At 40.6% G+C, this 17,613-nt stretch overlaps 1 long non-coding RNA gene across 3 annotated transcripts in view; it reads right to left on the minus strand.

The window, feature by feature from the left end:
- Window positions 1-1,208: 1,208 nt before the first annotated feature.
- LOC117358744 overlaps window positions 1,209-17,613 on the minus strand; it is a 69,264-nt gene continuing 52,859 nt past the window's right edge. For 2 of the 3 annotated variants that reach the window (XR_004539071.1, XR_004539072.1), the window contains exons 2-3: window positions 17,311-17,402; window positions 14,573-14,811 (exon numbers count right to left, since the gene is read on the minus strand). This is a non-coding gene — a long non-coding RNA (uncharacterized LOC117358744). Of the gene's footprint in view, window positions 1,249-14,572; window positions 14,812-17,310; window positions 17,403-17,613 lie in introns of those variants that run through there. The other variant, XR_004539073.1, reaches the window with a different exon arrangement.

Consider the following 17,613-nt stretch of genomic DNA (forward strand, 5'->3'; position numbering starts at 1 on the left):
GGTGATAGGCTTAGAAGTAATCTAAAGAAAACCTTTTTTACTGAAAGGGTGATAGATGCGTGGAACAGTCTCCTGGAAGAAGTGGTGGAGACAGAGACTGTCTGAATTTAATAAGGTATGGGATAGACACATGGGATCTCTTAGAGAGAGGAAGAGATAATGATTACTGCAGATGGGAAGAGTGGATGGGCCATTTGGCCTTTATCTGCCATCATATTTCTATGTTTCTCTGTTTCTAGGTGTCATCTATATGGCAGTACAGTGTGTTTTTGCAGGGTTTTGGTGGGGCTCACACTTTCCACCACAAGTGTACTAATTAGAGTGGCATATGGGCCTGGGTCCCCTTCTCTGCAGTCCACTGCATTGACCACAAGGCTACTCCAGAGACCTGCTTGCAGCTCTATTAGAACTGGCCGTATTATCTGTAGCTACCATAGAGACAGATATGTACTATTTCACTTTAAGTTTTTGAGGCTTGTGCAGATGAGGACAGAGCTCGCAAGGACGGGTCAGGGACAGAACTCACAGGGATGGAGATAGATCCTGAGTTCACATCCCATAGCAGTGTAGTGTTTGTAGTTCCTGATTCTGCCCATTGAAATCAGCTCTCCAACTCAGAAAATGTATCAGGATGGGGTCGCCAGTAGTTTAGGTCTTGCTTTAAATTTTCCTCCAGAAAGTAGGTCATCTTGGCAACTTTGAATTACATATCATCCAGTCTGTACTGCACAGCTTCCCAACCTATCTCAAGGACCCCACAGCCAGTCAGATTTTAAGGATATCCACAATGAATACTCATGAGACAGATTTGCATGTGGTGCATCTTCAATGCATGCAAATTTTTCATTCGTATTCATTGTGGATATCCTGTTAAACTGACTGGCCGTGGGCTCCCTAAGGAAAGTTTGGGAAGCTCCACTGTATTGGGTTTGGATGAGTAATAGTATCTGCAGTTGAGTTTTGGGGGAGGAAGCACTTTGAAGGGAAACTTATTTTATGAAGAAAACAAAAGGAGATGATGTTTATGCTTTTGCTTCTTGTTAGAGCCCAGTCATCTAAAAATAGCCTGTTTGCATCCATGGTTTCACATTTTTATATTTGTACCTTAGTTTTCAAAAACAACACAGCTCTTTTCTTCTGAAGGCTCTCTAATGATCAGGTTTCAATATATCTTTATAGCCACCAGTTAAATCTTACCCGCATTGTTGACTGGAACCATTTTATTAAGTGAACTTCTGCATCAGGATTCTGTATAAAATTAAATGAACCTTGATTTTATTACTTTAAAAAAGACATTTCCATCAGGTATCTTTAATCTTTACACTAGAAAGCCAAGGAATTGCTTTTCACCAGTAGTAAATACATCTTTTCCCATGAGCCCATATTTTGTCTGACATGTATACTGGCTTGAAAATACTGAAACCAAAAACATGAATCTTGCATTTTTGTTTCCAGAGAATCAATTTGTAGTAGGTAGATTTATAGCAGTCTCCCCTTTTCTTTTCTTTGAGAAAGGCATTCTCCCACTACCCCCATTGCAATGTGTATGGGACACAAACAGATGCTTATAGGCCAAAGGCTCATTGTGATGCTAATTGTTGTCAGCTGAACTCATTCAAGAGCAGCAAAGAGACGCTATTGAGGCAATTTGTAGAAGAAAAGAAATTTGGTTCTTGGAGACAAAAAACGCATGCACATCCCCACAAAAAAAGGCAACAGTGAAAAATAACAGCAGAACTTGGCAGCCTGTCTGGCTGAGCCTGAATTTTGTACAGAATTAACCTTTGCTATCAAGACACTCCTTTTATGTGTCTTGAGTACCTGAGGATGAAAATATCCACAATCTACATGAAATAAGATGATTTTCTTTGAATGGTTGCATAGTCAGATGAATGAATTTTTCATATTATTGTTATGTTTTTAGTTAATTTTCTTACCTTCAGTTGATACAATCCAGATAGTTTCCTATTTAGATTATTTTTATGGAAAGTGTAGGCTTTCTGCTTTGACAATAGTCCTAATACAGCTGTGTCCAGAAATGTGGACATTAACTTGTATTAATGTCAGTTTTAGCAGTAAGCCCAAGAAATGGCTATGTACTTGGATTTCTGCCAATAAATATAAAAACCTCCAATGGGTTAGACCAATTTTCCTACAAATTCTCTTGTACATCTAGCTTAGCTGCTAATGCTTATAAGAAAATAATAACAATACCTCCCCCCCCTTTTCCCCAGGCACATTGCTATGTGGAAAAGGTTAAATAGATGGCTCTGAAAATCTCCCTGGGAGAAAATTGCAACATTTGTCTAAAGATACTGAAAATATGAGAATATATCTTTCTACTACTACTGATATTCATTTCCATAACACTTCTAGACCTACACAGCACTGTACACATTCTATGCAGGTACTTTCTTTGTCTCTAGAGGGCTCACAATTTAACGGCCACTTTTACAAAGCTGTGCTAGCGGCTGCGCTGTGCTAACGGCCCCGAAACCCAAAGAGATTTAAAGGGCTTCGGGGCTGTTGCCGTGCGGCAGCCGCTAGCGTGGCTTTGTAAAAGAGGCCTTAAGTTTTGTACCCAAGGCAATGGAGGATTAAGTGACTTGACCAAAATCACAAGGAGCCACAATAGGAATTGAATCTAGATTGTGAGGAACAAAGCCCACTGCACCAACCACCAGGCCACTCCCCCACTCTTTTGACTATTTATAGTCATATTTGTTTCACTTCATAAGATTTGTTAATGAATATATATATTTTTTTATTCACACAATAGTATGAATATTCAACACCCTCTTCACATTTGCTGCTACCAAAACCAGGAATGACCTTCCAGCACCCTTAAGAACTGAACTGAACTATCTCACCTTCAGAAAATGATTAAAATAGTTTCATGAAGATTTTAATATATTTGTATTGGCTGGAAGGGATGGGATAAAAATAATAGAGCATCAATGGTATACATTTGTTGTGCTTGGTTTATAATATCCATATTTGTGATTCATTTGTTGCACAATTGTAAATCAATAAAGATTTATAAAAAAAAAGAAAAGAAAATGACTAAAAACTTATTTGTTAAAAACCTATCTGTCCAGTAAGGGCTCCTTTTACGAAGCCACGTAAGCGGCTTTATCACATGCACCTTTTTAGCTCGCGCTAACCCCTATGCTAGCCGAAAAACTACCACCTGCTCAAGAGGAGGCGGTAGCAGCTAGCGTGGCCGGCAAATAAGTGCACACTATTACGCGCGTTAAACCGCTAATGCGGCTTTGTAAAAGGAGCCCTAAGTCTGCTTTGGAGTTTTTCTCTTCTATTGTGTTTTTTAATTAAATTGGATTACTGTATTGTTTTTCCCTCAACCTTCCCTTAATCTATCCCTGGTATGTTTGATCATAACTGTTTGTTTATTCCTTTTCATAGGTACTGTAGTTAGATTGTGGGCCCAATGGGACAGAGAGGGAAATTACTCAAAGTACCTGATTAGATTTTTCACCATTGTATAAATCAAATTTTGTTTTTGTAAACCTCTTTGAAGCCAGACCCACCCACAAATTAAAACTATCCTTCCCCTCATTAAAAGGCATTTCCCATGCAGGAAAACTAGGGACCTCCCTCCCCTTCAGAATCACTGAGCTCTGGAACAACCTTACCTCCCCTCTTTGGAACCTGAGCTCTCTCCAACTTTTCCGCAAACATCTGAAAACCTGGTTATTCTCAAAAATGTGATACTTACTCCATCTCTGGCATACTAAGCCCTTTAATATTCTTCTTACTCTGACCGTTAACCCTTCATTGTAGTTCTTTTCTATCCCAACTCCTGTAAACCGTGCCGAGCTCTACCATTGTGGAGAGGATGTGGTATACAAACCTAAGGTTTAGTTTAGTTTAGTTTATACAAACACTGCATTAAATTAAATTAATACCATGTGGAATCCCTTTGATACCAACAATCAATCTGTATAGAGCATGCATTCACAACCAAGTCCTCAGGACAAATCTATCCAGTCAGGATAGAGTACTCACAATGAATATATTTGAGATAGATTTGCATACAATGGAGGCAGTAGATGCAAATTTATCTTAAGCATATTCATTGCAGATATCCTAAAAACCTGACTGGATGTGTCCCAAGGACTGGGTTGAGAACCACTAGTATAGAGGAAAAACATTAACAGAGATGCCAAGTTACTCCGTTCTAAACTGGAGACTTTTTGACCAGTCCCTGTTTTGAACATAGCAGTGAGGGATTTATGGTGCCTGATCCTGCCCATTGAAATGAGTGCCACAAGTTAGAGGCTGAATGAATTTTTGTTTTGGATCCAGCACCATAACTGACCTGAAATTTGGGTTTGTGTTCTTGCTGAAAATGCCTGTGCGTTTTCAGTTGGAACCTAAAACATGGCTCTGCCCCCACTGCCACAATCACTGCTACAAGACCACCCTCCCTAAGCCAGCCTACCATTCCCCCTGAGAAATACCAGCCCACCCTCCCCATCCCCATCCCTGGGCCTACCTTTTAAATGCCCTGGTGGTCTAGTGTCTAGATTTGCTCCTGCTTATGCTATTCCTAAGTCCAAAATTACAAATGTGACCTTCCACGACAGACTTGTGAGACTGCTGTGAGAGCTCATGGCCACCATTTTGAATAAGGAGCCACTGGGGACAGAAGCAACATGAGATGGGGAGGGAGATGATGGGTGGAGCTGGTGGTCAGCCTGGGTTTTCTCTCAGGGGTGGGGATCTAGCTTCTGGGGTTATCTTGTGATGGTGATGGTGAGGACGATGGCAGTGGGGGTGGGGCCACATTTTCTGTTTCGGTTCTAATTCCAGCTGAAACCGAGCCCATGGATTCCTGCTGAAGATTCAGTTTTGGTCGAAACCAAAACCACCAGTTTGGGTTGGCCTCTACTACAAGTCCCATAAGGAATCCAGATGGGGGTGATCAGAAATCTAGCCTGGAACTGGGCAACTTGGCATCTATGCACTAATAATACTATCTAGTGAGAAGGGAAATAGGTATACCAGTGTTGAATCATGAAGAAGTGAAACCTGTGTAGAGTGGCAGATTCATCTCTGTCCATCTTGTTTGGTAGACTGGATGGACCTTGCAGGTCTTCATCTGCCAACATTTACTATGTTACTATGTTACATTGCAATGTCTGACTATTAAGGGGATAGAGTGTCTTCTCTCCCCAGTCAGGGGACCTGCTGCTTTGTTGTGCTTAGGCCTAAAGACACTGCCCTTGACACAGTATTTTAGCAAATACAAGGTGAAATATAAGTTTGGGTATCAGTAAGGCACAACAAGGAGATTAAAGATAGAAACTATTCATCATTAATTATTCTTTTCTTACAGGCATTAACCGATGGGTAGGCAGCTTTTAAAATGGACACTATCAACTAAAGATGGAGTGAAGAGGTACCCCTAACCTCTAGATTTCTCAGTTGAATAGATCTGATCTGTTTTCCTTAAAAAAAAAAATAATACAAGAAAATGGAGGTAAATGTATCACAATCACCTAGGTAATAAGAAAGTGTGTGTTTGGCTCATATAATACTCTATCATCTGGGGCATACATATGAATGAAATTGGATGAATGGTTCCAAAATTATTAAAAGAATCACAAGAATGATTCTGTCCCATCCTTTAGTAATTGGTCTGGAAGGAATCCCCAGAAAAATTTAGGCAGGCAAATTTGTGCTACAAGAAGTGTGGAACATATTCAGTATTGTTAAAATAACAAATTTGGGGGAAAGGCTTGTGATGTTGTCTGCAGAATTCTTTGCTCACATAATATTATTATTTGCATTTTCAACCGTCATAGTACATTAATTTCTTCTTTAACAAACGGTTGCACTTTTATGCACTTCTTAAACATTGCCCTTAATTATTTTTGTAGAAAAAAAAAGTTATGTGGCTTAAACCAAATGTCTTTACTTCTTCTTTGGCCTACTATCGTCTTCAGCTTCATATTTAAAAGGTTTTTAATGCATGTTTTGATTTTCGAAGCGCATGCTGCCCAAATTTCCATTATAATTGAATTGCCTCTAATTACCTTGGCATTGAATAGAAAAGTTCAACTGGAGGGTATAAAAAAAAGTAACAGATTGGCCATGCACCTTCGCCCGGTTTCCCAATGAACACGTTTCTCAGCTGAATTTTACGCTTAAATTGTTGAAAGCTTCGGCCCCTTAGTGAAAGCTGACAGCCTTCAAGATTGATGCAGAAAGGCTGAGTCGCGCCACTGACCATGGTGCTGAAGGGAACAGAGAACAGCGTGCAGTGGAGACTCACAGGCCAGAGCGGCTCAATTTACAGGCCTATCCAACCCGCTCAGCAATACATTTCCTCTCCTGAGAAGCTGCCAACCCCCCTGTCAGGCTCCAGGCACCCTCCTGCTGCCAAACAAATCACTATTTCCATGCTACATACCCTGCTCACAAGCAAGCAGAATGCACTCCTTAGGCGTTACTTCTTGAAGCTTTATAGATCTTCCATTTGAAAATTAGAAACTCACAAAACAAAATCTTTTGATTTATTATGAAGTAGACTTCAGTTTAGTGGAACAAAACAGGTGTTTGTTTTTGTTAAAACAAGAGACTAAGGCGTAAAGTCCACAGAAGCCAAATTTGACGATTGTATTATGTACGCCCACACATTCTAAGTTGTGAACAATTCATTATTAATCCTTAAAAGTTGATATAACATTATTTTGTGTAGTGGTGGAAAACTTTTTTTTTTCCCTGCTCCTATAAAGCATTTCTGCACAGACAGAATAGAGAAGGAGGGCAGGAATTTGTATGGTAATGTACCTATTGTAAGATCAGCAAACTTGTAGAATCTTCAAAAGTTGGAGACAGGAGAGAGGCAATAATATAGTTTTCCTCTGTGTTTGCTATCCAGCCTAGAAGGGCAGGGGTTAATAATTTGCTCCCAGCCCTGACCCTTAAGGAATTCACTCCTTGATTTAGAAAAGAAGCAACATTTACAGCAGTGCATTAGTTTAAACAATATATGTCTGGGGACGATTCAACAGCAAAGGATTAGCACCTCCTAGATAAGACAAAAGCAGTGAAGGGTAATTGTTTTGTAAAGGAACCCTATTCTTTTTATTTTTTTTTATTTTTAAGCTTTTCACTTAAGTGGATTTTACTGCATTTGCGACTCTTTTCTTGAGAGATTTAGGACCTCTTTGGTTTAAAAAAAAAAGATGATCTTTTTAGTATCCTAGCTGCACAGAGGAGAGAAATTTACTGCTTCTGGAGCACTGAGGGATTGCATAAGGATCCCGAAGGCCTCCTTTTTCCTTTGCTCTCACATTATTAGGTTAATCATTGCTTGAATTGGTTGCTGTGGCCTTTGTAAACTGAGGGAGACTTGATAATGAACAGGCTGAAAGACTTCTTTTTGATTGATCTCACACATTTTGGTAGATGGCTTGAGGTTGGTTTTAACCCATCCTCAGAGCAGTAGCTCTTTTTCAGTTCAGCTATATTAGAAAACATTATTTTTGTGCAATATTTATAACTATAGCTCTCAAAATGGCATTTTCCGCACTTGTTGGTGCTGCTTTTATGGTTTTATTCTATGACTCTTTTAAATCTTAGCATTTTACTAGTTTCTTTTTAATTATTGCATTTTTTAAAAAATAAAATGTGTTGCATTTAAAAAAAAAAAATAAAAGGTGTGCACCTTTTCTTATTGTGTACAACAAACAAAACAACAAAAAAGGAGGAATGGGGGTAATTAAACACACTCTATATACAAACTCCCCACTAACTAATGAAGTATCACCTGGGCACCAATACAATTTTCAGCGAAAGAAAAAGCCTCATTCTCTCTGGTGAGGAAAAGCCACTCTACCATCCACACATCATAGGCATAAAAAAAACATTCACTGTGGAGAAAATTGTATATCACTGAAAATGCCTCTGTGTTCAAAATAATAAAAAAAAAACCACCATGCTATGTGTAGGTAGCCAATGATCGTTTCGTAGCGGCACATGCTACTTCTTCAGGGCAAAATGTGTCAACATAGCATTCCAACAATTCGAAGTGCTGTTCCTCTGCTTTCTTTGGAAGAGTGACCTAACATGGTGCCACAGCATTCTTAAGGGGAAGGGGGTAAAACGCGGATCTGACGGACCTCGCGGATCTAAACCGATTTACTGGGGCTACAGGAAACCAGTTTAAAGGATTCGTTTTAGAGCCACTCCAGCACTAGTGTCTGGCTCTGACAGACCTCGGTGACATTTTAGCGCTGACGGATCCTAATACTTTTCCCTCCCTATGCTGAGACGGATCCGTCAGCGCTAAATTGTCACCGAGGTCTGCCAGAGCCAGAAACTAACTACAAGCGGCACGGACCTCAGATTTTTAAGGACGTGCGGGTTTAGATCCACGAGGTCCGTCAGGTCCGCGTTTTACCCCTTCTCATTCTTAGGTGAATAAGACGGGGCCAGAGCAGGAAATCATCTTTCCGATTGGATCTGCTCAGAAACATCTCACCCAATCTTGACCCAGTAAAGCTTCTCATTCAAAATATTAGGCTCATGCCTTAATATCGAATATGTATTTAGCATTACGAATAGATCAAATAATTAAAGCAAATATCTAAACTAAAAAAAAACCTGCTTAAACCCTGTAAAAACCACAGTGAACCTTTTCTTATTGTCACATTTTGATTCTCAAAATCCCTTCTCTGGGGGTTCTGCACCTCTTCATGCGATACTTGAGCTTGATATATACAACTGTGTTGTTCCTGAATGATTGCAATGAGAATCAGCATCCTAGCATCCCAAATTATGGCCCCCTTTTACAAAATTATGCAGCCAAGTGTCTCGTGGCAAATGCTCTGATGCACATTCAATTCCTATGGGCATCAGAGCATTTACCGTGCTGGTCTGTGCTGCCAGCTTTAGTAAAAGAGGGTTTGTTTGGGGTTTTGTTTAGATTGCAGGAGTGGCTAAATAGCAATTATTTTCAAAACATTATTTTTTAAGTGGCTAATGTAAACGCATAGTACGAGGGGGTGCTGAAAAGTTCTCAGCCCAACCAACTTTCGAAATTCTGAGCATTATTTTGCCACTGTAGCTGAAAAGAGTGTTATTTCATGAAGTGTCAATCTGTAGAAAGGAAATTCTAAGCTCTGACATTATTTCAGATCATTGATTGAACCGTATCCACATCATTCTCGTCTTGGTTGGGCAGAGAACTTTTCAGCACCCTCTCGTAATTTGCCCTGTCTTATCGCCAAATAGTTTCTGAGCTATAGTTAGAGTGATTATTCTACTGCACTTGGATTACTGTAATTCACTGTATGGTGATATGATGCTATAGTTGAGAAACGAGGCTGCAGTTGTTTCAGAATACAGCAGCTCACCTGATTTTTAATGCAAAAAATATGATTGGATTATTCTGCTTTTGCACTAATTACATAGCTACGGATTGACAAGAGAGTTAATTTTAAGATGGCAATGCTGATATATAAATCATTATTTGGTTATGTTGTTATGTTATATGCAATCTTATATCCTGCCAAATCATCTCAAAATGGAGTTCTAAGCAGGTTGCAAACAGCATATTACTACATAGAATTAACATAAAATTATACATGCTACATAGAATTATACACTCGTACATGCAATGTAAGATAAGATATCTACTGTAAAATGGCAAGTTATCAGTAATGTTGTCATTAGATAGAGGAAGACTTTTCTTGTAAAGTCTGAGGCCTCTCAATCCCCTAATAGAAACTTCTTGAAAAGCCATGTTTTCAGACCTTTGCAAAACAGGGCATATACTGTACAGTAATTGCATGAATTTGGATGGGAAGCGAGTTCCACACTTTTGCAATTTGATAGATGATTTGCAGTGAGGTGTCTTGTATTTTGTACCTTTAAGTGTTGAAAATCATAGAATCAAGAGGTCAGAGTTACAATGATCAACAGATCTGCCCACTAGTTCAGTAAATCTGGGAAAACTATTAGGAGCGTCTCCTTATACTGTTGTGAAAGCCAAACAGCATAGTTGGAGTTCCACTTGCTTTTCTATCAGTAGCCAGTGTAGCTCCATAAACGGTTTAACATGATCAAATCTTGATTTGTGATATGGAGTATAAGTCTTGCTGCAATTTTGTATCAACTGGAGTTTTTTCATTAATTTCACTGAATTTCCCAAAAGTAAAGCATTACAATAGTCCAGTAGGGACAGTATAATTGACTATACTATTATGCTGTAATGTTGTTGGAAAAAATAAGATCTGACCCTCCTTAACTTCTGTAGTGTAAGAAAAGATTTCCAGATTAAATTGTTCACATGATCTTCAAAACTCAGGCAGCTGTCTAAAAGGTACCGTAACAGAAACGCGCCGGACAAAAGTCTGCCGACATTTGCGTGCTGACAATCGCGTGCAGGCCTTATGTGCACCGGCTTAAAACAGTTACTGTTAGCGCTGTGAGGGTGTGTGTGTGGGGGGGGGGATCCCCCCAGTAAACTTACAAGTGTTCGCACTTCTGGGGGGAGGGGAACCCCCCCCACTACACAGAAAACTGCCATTTTGCTTAGTTTTTTGGGTATTTGGCAGTTTTTAGTGCAGTGGGGGATTTCCCCCCCCCACACCTCTCCTAACAAGAGCGTGAACACTTGTAAGTTTAGTGGGGGGGTTTCCCCCATCCCCACAAACACCTCATAGCGCTAACAGTTTTAAGCCGGCGCGCATAAGTCCTGCACGGGATTATCTGTGTGCGATTGTCAGCGCGTTTTTGTTCGGCATGGGAATGATGGGTCGCCATCTAAAATGGCTCCCAGTACCTTTGTGATCTTCTCAATGTTGAAGCTAGTTCTGTTTGTTGGATTAATGGTAGGTGGAATTGAGTGTGTGTATGTGTGTGTTGCCCAAACCATAATAGCTTGTTTTTTTTTCCAGTGTTTAGTTTGAGGTGGTACCTTACCGACCATTCGTGCACCCTAGTTTATGCTCTGGCCACCAGCATAGTACCCATGCTTGTGCTTAGTTCAGATCCACAGTAATTAATAGGAAAACATCATCTATGTATGAGAAGAGCCATTCCCCAGATTTCAGAATGATCAAAATTAGTATGGTCATAAAGATGTTTTATAGTAGTAGTGAAACAGGAGATCCTTGTGGTACACATGACGCATAGTGGAGTCCAGTAGTCAGAGAAGGATCTATCTTTGAATACTCTGTAACGTCTATTCATCAAAAAGCCTTTGCAATACCATTCTTGAAATTCTTATTTCAGATAATCTTGCATTTAATAACAGTGTGATTTACTGTGTCAAATGCCGCTGAGACATCAAATTGTAATAGCAGCATACTTAACACTTATCTTACCCTAGAGACCAGGTCTATCAAACATGTTTTAGTGCTATGTAGGTTTCTAAACCTTCGTTGAGAGGGTTGCAGAAGATTCCAGTTTACAACATAATCTTTTAACTTAGAGATAACTACAAACTCTTATCAGCTTTGTCATAAAAGGTATACTTCCACCAGTCTGTAGCTTGCAGCTTGGTATAAGACCAGAAGGCTTGTTGAGTTGTTTATTTTTTCCAGTCGGTTGGATTGCTTCTTGTTTTCAACATTTTTTAAAGCTTGCTTATCTATCAGTCAAATTTGTTTGTCTGAATCCTTTCATAAATAATTATTTTGCATATATGGGTACTAAACTCTGGAGTGATCTTCCAACTGAGCTGAGAAAAAATTCCTTCGTATTATGGTTTTCATAAATTTGTAAAGACTTTTTATTTTTAATTGTTATTTAATTTCTATTTTGTAGCTTGAAATATGTGTGATGTAAGGATTTTATGTACTGTCATCCACCTAGAATCTACTTTTGAGATTAGTGTGGGTTATAAGTGCTGAACAGACTAGAATACGAGGGGGTGCTGAAAAGTTATGAGCCCAACCAAGAAGAGAATGACATGGATGTGGTTCAATCAATGATCTGAAACAATGTCAAAACATAGAATTTCATTTCTGCAAATTGGCACTTAACACTCTCAGCTACAGTGCCAAAGTAACAATCAGAATTTAGGAAGTTGGTTGGTTTTGCTGAAAACTTTTCAGCACCCCCTTGGATCAATGACACCCATCCTATAGCCCACCTTCAGACTTCATTGAGGACTTTTCTCAATGATGTGACCATTTCCAAATACATTTTCTTTTATCTATAGAGAAATGCCTTGTCCTTCAAGTATGTGTTCGTCCTTCCCCCATCTATGTTCCCCTTTTTGTTCAGAAACTGGGTAGAGAGGCAGAGTAACAGAACCCCCCCCCCCCCCGAAAGGTAATGAGGACCGCCAAGGTGGTCTCCAGGGGCTGTCATTGGCTCCTAGGCACTTAACGAAATAAGATGACACTCTTTTCAGCTACTGTGGCAAAATAACACTCAGAATTTAGGAAGTTAGTTGGTTGGGCTGATAAGTTTTCAACACCACTTGTAGAATATTCAGACTCTGATATTCCTGCAGGATTATTACCTTTCTGGGCTGAACTAAGCATTATTGCAAGTATTACTGGAAGGAGCAAAGTGTTAAAACAGCAACCTATTTGCCGACAGACAGAAGTACAAGCAGATTATCTGCTTCTTACTGCTGCTTGCTCATGTCCATGAGTCCTTTATTGTTTGAGAGCAACAGACCCTATCATTCTACAGCCATCTGAATAATCTTGATATCAATTATGTAAAGAAATGTATGCATTTCTCCTACATTTTCCTTTCACATTGCCATACAATAGTCTGAACAATGGTTTTAGATGTAAATTTTCAGAAAGGCAACCAATGAGGGCAGTTTGAGAAGCTGGAGGGTCAATGCAGTTGCCCATTCACCATCCATCAACATTGTTTTCACAACCGGCTTTAAAGTGCACCATTAAACTTCCTGATAGATATTGCAATTAAACATACCGATGTAAATTAATTTTGTAGTGGATAATACTTAAATCTGATAGCAGAAGGCCTCTTTCTAAGGGCATAGAAGGTAGAAAGTCCTTGGCTACTAAGACTGAGCAAAGGGTTTCATTCACATGGACACAATTCAAAAGTCTATTTTTCCCTCTCTCTGATATAATGACAATCCAAAGAGTTCCTGATAGGGTTTTAAAAGATGCCAATTCATTCACTGCCTATCAAGCATGAAAATCCACCTCATTTGTTTCCATTCTCAGTACAAACGACCTCACAGCACTCAATTCAGACTGCAGGCTGCTACCCCAGACTTGTCACTCACATTTTAACTTTTTTGTTTTCTTCTTTTTTTTAAAATTTCATTCTTCTGAGTTTCCTCCTCCTCCTCTTCTCCAAAACCCTCAGAAAAGAAGTCTGGGAATATTTCTTGCAGTGTGCCCCTCCCCCCCTCTTTATTGAATCATTACAAAAAGGAGAGTGCTTGAAGGGAGATTACAGGTTGGTGTGAGATAGTAACTTTGTCCTGTTATAGATGCGGATGTTATACTATGGTTGGTTTGCACAAAAGGACCCCAGTGTGTTTCTCTAACTTGAATAACTATTAAGGCTACAGTACAGTGGAGCAAATCAATTCAGTCAATGGAGATCATTCACTATCTTTGCCAGCATGGGACAAATGGCACTGGACAAACTGGGCTGTGTTTTCCTTTCTGTGAACAGAGCTGCAATTTGTAACTACTAAAAGAGAGGCTCCCATACTGCGGCCCAGAGAGGAATGTTACCCAGCCCACAAGGGCTCTAAAAATATGGTCACCAAAGGTGACCTCAGTGGTATAGTAAGAGGGGGCAGGGAGTGATCTGCACCAAGCGCTGTGTTGGTGAGGGCGCAGACACCTGTCCTCCTCTCCACCCCCCCACTCCTTTTTTGCCCCCCCTTATATGCTTGCGCACCACTTCCCTTTCCCTGTACCTCTGTAAACATTCCTGGTATGAGCAGCAACCCCTAAGCTGCTGTTGCACCAGCTCGGCTCTTCCTCTGATGTCACTTTCTGGGCCTGTGCCCAGGAAGTGATGTCAGAGGAAGAGCCGACACTGTTGCAACAGCAGCCTAGGAGTTGCTGAGTTGCTGCTCACACCAAGAATGTTACACAGTTACAGGGAAAGGGAAGCGGCACCCGCGTGGCAGGAAGGGGTGGGGATAGAGCGTGTGGAAGTTGGAGGGTGGAGAAGAGGGCAGGGAGGGATGATGGCAGTATGTGGGTGGCAGCAGTTAGATGGGAGGGGGGAATGAGTGTGTGCATGTCTATTCACAGTCTCTGGGGTGCCAGTTTCTGAAAACCAGAGAGAATGACAGCAGGAGCACCATGGAGATGGAGAAGGTCCAGCATCTCCAGGATATATACTGTTGGCCACCTTCTTCTGCTAGGAATTTGGGAAGGGGGAAGGGGAGAAAAATGAATGACTGAGAGGACTTTATTTATTATTTAAAAATTTATACTCCCGTCTAAAAACCTAGACGGTTTGCAAACAACATACATAAACCTTATAAAATACATTACATACACATATATAAAAATATCTGCCCTACTGCTCAATCCCTCGCTCACTCACATAAATGTACTTACCAACAGCTGGGTCTTTAATAAATTTAAAAAAATTGCTCGACCGGCACAGAAACGTATTTGCCCCTGTAAGGCATTCCAAAGTTTTATCTCAGCTGTTGAAAACATTGAATCACTTATCTTTACATGACATACCCTGGCTTCTTTAGCTTCTGACAATCTCATTCTGCTTTCAGATCTTAGTACTCTCCTGGGATGATATACTTCCAGCAGATCACAGAAACATGACTGGGGCTGCAGGGCCACAGGAGGATGACTGAAACAAGACATGGAGGGCACTAATAAGGGCTTTTCAAATGTCACATTTCATTTTTTTATTTAATATACCACAAATTACAAAGTAACTAAGGGCTCCTGTTACGAAGCCGCGTTAACGGCTTTGTCGCACGCACCTTTTAAGCGCACACTAACCCTCGCGCTAGCTGAAAAACTACCGCCTGCTCAAGAGGAGGCGGTAGCGGCTAGCGTGACTGGCAAATTAGCGCATGTTATTACGCGCATTAAACCGCTAACGCGGCTTCGTAAAATGAGTCCCTAAGTGGTTTACAGAGAAAAAAAAATTAAATATCAGGCAAGGACAGGAAGGTTACAATCAATATCATATAAGGTATAAGTGTGTGGAGGGGCATAATCAAAAAAAAGGTCTAAGTCCCCTTTTGGCCTAAGGCCTTAAACGTTGAAAGTAGAAGCAGGGAAAATGTCCATTATCAAAAAAAAACGTCCAAAAGGAGGGTTTTCTTGATAATGGCCTGCCTCTACGTTCAGCTGTTTATACGCCCAGACCGGTTCATAGAAAAAAGCGCGTGACGACAAAGGCACGCCGACAACCCAGCGCAGACAACTGAGTGCAAGGTGGAAGCGCACCGAAGAAAAACTGTATTTTAAGGGGCTCCGATGGGGGGTGTTGGTGGGGAACCCCCCCACTTTACTTAATAGAGATTGCGCCAGCGTTGTGGGGGGTTTGTGGGGTTGTAACTCCCCTCATTTACTGGAAACTTCACTTTTTCCCTTTTTTTTAGGGCTCCCTCGTCGGAGCCCTTTAAAATACTGTTTTTCTTTGGCGCGCTTCTGCTTGCGCTCAGTTGTCTGCGCTGGGTTGTTGGCACGCCTTTGTCGTCGCGCGCTTTTGACCTGTCACCGCCCAGACCACCACTACGCCTAAACTTATACCATATAATCAACCTTAAAAAAGCCTAAGACCCAAACGTCCAACACAAGGGCTTTTAGGTGAAGGAGGAGCCACTTTTTAGACATTTAAAAAAAAATTTTTTTATTATGAGCCCCATAGTGTATTTAGCTGTAATAGCAAACCTAGGGCTCCTTTTACTAAGCTGCGCTAGCGTTTTTAGCGCGCGTTGCAGATTAGCGTGTGCTGCCCCCCGCGCTATGCATAAAAACTAACGCCAGCTAATGCGTAAACACTAACTGCCCCCCGCGCTATGTGTAAAATCTAACACACGCTGCCCCCCGCGCTATGCGTAAAACTAACGCCAGCATCTAGCGTGTGCTAAAACCGCTAGCGCAGCTTAGTAAAAGGAGCCCTAAGGTGCGATAGGGCTTTAATGAACAGAAAAGCGCGCGCTACACTGACGCACGCGCTAGACCTTATCGCCAGCATTGAGCGGGTAATTTCCTGCATGCGCTAAAAACGCTAGCGCACCTTAGTAAAAGGAGCCCTTAGTATTACATGTGTATATACATAGGACAATTGATTTGGTATAAACATGTGCATATTATAAGTAGGATGAGGGATTATGGCATAATCATACCGGTATTAATAACTCTGTAACACCACCACAGAGCTCCGTGTATTTCACTATAGAGCCCATGTATTGTAACACCCCACAACTCCAAGTTTCCAAGTTTATTTACAGTTTGATATATCAACCATCAAACAAGTATCTGGTCAGTTTACAATGCTAAAAATTGGAGTTTAAAAAAATAAAAATAAAATAGGGCAGTATATGGACAGGACAATAGACAAAATTGATACAGAAGGTGCTGGGGAAGGGGAAAATTCAAAATTACATCAAAATTAAAATAAAAATTTAAGGGAGTTATGAGGGGAAGGAAAATAATGGGTAGGAAAGGGAAGTCGCTTCATAGAAGCAGTTCTCATTAATCACTGGAAATGGCTGGGAAAAAGGGTCTTATTTTGGTAAGCGTTTTGAAATAGAAAGGCTTTAAGTTTGATTTTAAATTTGTCAAGAGAGTTTTCCAGGCGGAGGTGTGACGGCATTGCATTCCAGAGTCACCATGTATAAGTTCTGTCTAAGCAGTCGCATCAAACCTTCAATTATCCCTGCAGGACGACTAAGTCTAGGTCAGCCCACATCCCGCCCTAACTACTTCTTCAAAAACGCTTCTTTCAGTTCTGGGCGTACAGCGGGATTAAGAGACCTAAAAAGTTCCTGGATATGACTAAAAAGCTGTTTCGATTAGTTTGTGTGTATACTTTATTAAAATGATTTTAATATAAAATCATAATTATTTGAGGCTTGTGCGGATGGGATCAGACAGAGTTCATGGGGCTGGGACGGGGACAGAGTTCATAGGGACAGGGTAGGGACAGAGTTTTCAGGGATGGGAACAGAGTTCACGGGGGCGGGGTGGGGACAGGGCCTGAGCTCGTGGGGACAAACTTATCATTCATGTTACCCCTTTCCTTATAAAATCTCACTGGCGTCCGATTACCCATTGCATTACATATAAAATATTATTACTTACCTACAAAACCAAAATTACACATACACACCTGGATTCATAGATAGACTGCTTATTCTACACTTTCCAAGAAGAACACTACGATCCAGTAACCAGCATCTGGAAATTCCATCCCCGCGACACCTATTTTACGACACAAACAAAAAGAAGATTTTTTTTTTTCCATAACAGCGCCCATAGCATGGAATTCTTTACCTCTGTATCTTCAGGAGGAACTACCTTTAGATAAATTTAAAGCCATTCTAAAGGCCTTTCTCTTTAAGGATGCCTATGACAAGTAGATATAAGACCTTAGGCAGAAGGAAGAGCACCTCCCCCCTACTCATGTACTGAC

This window comes from Geotrypetes seraphini, chromosome 4 (genome assembly GCF_902459505.1).
Source record: "Geotrypetes seraphini chromosome 4, aGeoSer1.1, whole genome shotgun sequence".
Classification (NCBI taxonomy): Eukaryota; Metazoa; Chordata; class Amphibia; order Gymnophiona; family Dermophiidae; genus Geotrypetes; species Geotrypetes seraphini.